Consider the following 2,400-nt stretch of genomic DNA (forward strand, 5'->3'; position numbering starts at 1 on the left):
GGCTCAAATGAATTCCGCTAAAATGATCCGTATGACATTCAATAAAATCGCTTACTCCTCATTTGTGATTACTGCTCATGAGGCAGGCTGGCTTCGTGAATTAAAACGACAGAGGGCCATTTGTTTAACCTACACCAGCTATACCAGTGTAGGAAATCTCCTATAGACCAACCCTACAGTGAACCATCTTGCCCAACGTTACTAGATAGTAACGTTGATCTTGCCAACACCGTGTTTACAAACAAAGGGCGCAAAGGGTACGTTCGCAGCGCCACAGCCGACAGGGGGTGAAAAATAGGGTTAGCGTCCATAGGAATTGATAGGAATACATGGAATCGAAATATTGCAAAGCAGTTTTCTCATTTCACAGGGCACCTGCGATGTCGTTATTTGGTACAAAGCAACTATGAACATTCTAAAACAGATCGTCGAAATATGAAATATCATTACCGAGGCGAAGTATTTTTAAAATACCGCGAAACATGTGGGGATGCGAGTTCATAGGGCGACCCGTAGAAATACATGTAAACACAACTTACCGGAACATTTTTCTCATTTCGCAGAGCATCAGAAGTGGTGGCCGGTCTTTAAACGTTGATTAGCGCTTTGAAGAAGTGTGTGATAAAGTATGATGCGTAATTACGGAGGCAGTCTACCTTTAAAACTCCCAGAATAACCTGCGTTAAGAATCCAGACACCGCCAAAAAGGAAAGCTGGGAGTAGCGAATCGCGCAGTTTTGCTTACAGTCTGATATGCTGCCGCATAGGGTAAATAAGCTTGATAACACTGTCGCTCGAGTGATACGTACTAGACAGAATTACATTTAAAAAGCAGTTATCAAACACCATACGACATTATGGACCGAACGAGATTCGCGCATTGCAGCAGACGACAGCGCAGTTGGCGATGCCCACCGCGGCCGCCTCCAGCTCCGGAGCGTCTGCTAGCGACAGCGCTGGTGGTGCATGGTCGTCTGCAACTGTGCGCGGTCAGTTTATCGTGTTGTGAACGGTCCCGCAAGTCGTCAGAGTCGCATTACTTGCAAGAGAATGTAGTGTGTCATGCAACATGACGTCGGGGCGTCGTACAAGACGTTCACTAAAAAATGAGAAGGGTTTAACGCTGCTGAACCGAGCAAAATGTTGCGGTTGTGTTCACATGTGTTTCTATGGGGTCGCCCTCTCAAATCGCACCCATGCATCACCCATGCATTTCGCGGTGTTTTAAAAATACTTCGCCTTGGTAATGATCGAAATTTCACACTTCCACGATCTGTTCCAGGGCGTTCATGGTTGCTCTGTACCGAATCACGACATCACAGATGACCTGGGAAATTAGAAAACTGCTTTGGAATATTTCGCTTCCATGTATTCCTATGGGCGCTAAGCTTACTTTTCACCCCCATTCGGCCCACGCTGGCGATAGAAGCGACACGTCGCATCGTGCTTACGTCACAGATCGGTAATTTTGCTGCACTGGGCCGGTATTACAGAACTGCTTTCAGTTGGCGTTCAGTTTCGGAACGCTCTGTGATTGATTGGAACTACTTCCGCTGAACTGAATGCTTTTACGTCACGCAGGTTCTGAGAGGCTTTTATTCCCCTGACTGCCCACATTGCGGTGAGCGGGCAACGCTCTACCACATGGTCTGGGCGTGCCAAGTTACCCCTTCTTTAAGCCCTCTCCCCCACCCTTGCATGGAAGATTGGGAGGCCGCCCTGCAGGACCCCTGCCCGGAGCGCCAGCAATGGCTGGCTCGCCGCGCTGTTACTGCAGCCACGGCCAACGGGACCCTGGACTGAGGATCCCCCTCACCCCCTTCTCCCCTCGCTGACTAGATAAATAATGTTTTGTATTCCTCCTCTGAGAGGCTTTGAGCAGAAGTGCTTCCAACAAATCACAGAGCGTTCCCAACTGAACGCGAACTGAACGCAGTTCTGTAATACCACCCCTGGTGTAGGTTTATATGTAGGTTAAACAAAGGAGGCTATGGTCAAACAAATGGCCTTACTTTGTTTTACCCTTCATGTAACCTAAACTCTGCTTTGAATCGCAGTAACAGTCCTTTCTCGGCTGCTGAGAGTTTCTCGGCTGCTGAAACCGAAACCGAAACGTAAAAGAACCAGTCTAGTTTCTAATCCAATGCACTGCGTTACGCTTTAGCAGCCTAACGTCCTGTTCCGGCCGGAATCCGGAATTTTTTGGAATATGCATTGCTACGGATTAATCTATGAAAATCCGCTTAAAACTCAATAAGTTTTAATAATTAATCTGGAATGACCTGTTGCTACAGCAGAATAAATTTGTTTTAGGCATTTAACTGATATCTTCCACCCTTCTATGGATGAATGGAGCCAAGATATAATGCACACATATTGTATAGATATACATAGAAAAAA

Source organism: Amblyomma maculatum, chromosome 5 (assembly GCF_055883805.1).
Source record: "Amblyomma maculatum isolate TAMU_Amacu chromosome 5, ASM5588380v1, whole genome shotgun sequence".
Taxonomy (NCBI): domain Eukaryota; kingdom Metazoa; phylum Arthropoda; class Arachnida; order Ixodida; family Ixodidae; genus Amblyomma; species Amblyomma maculatum.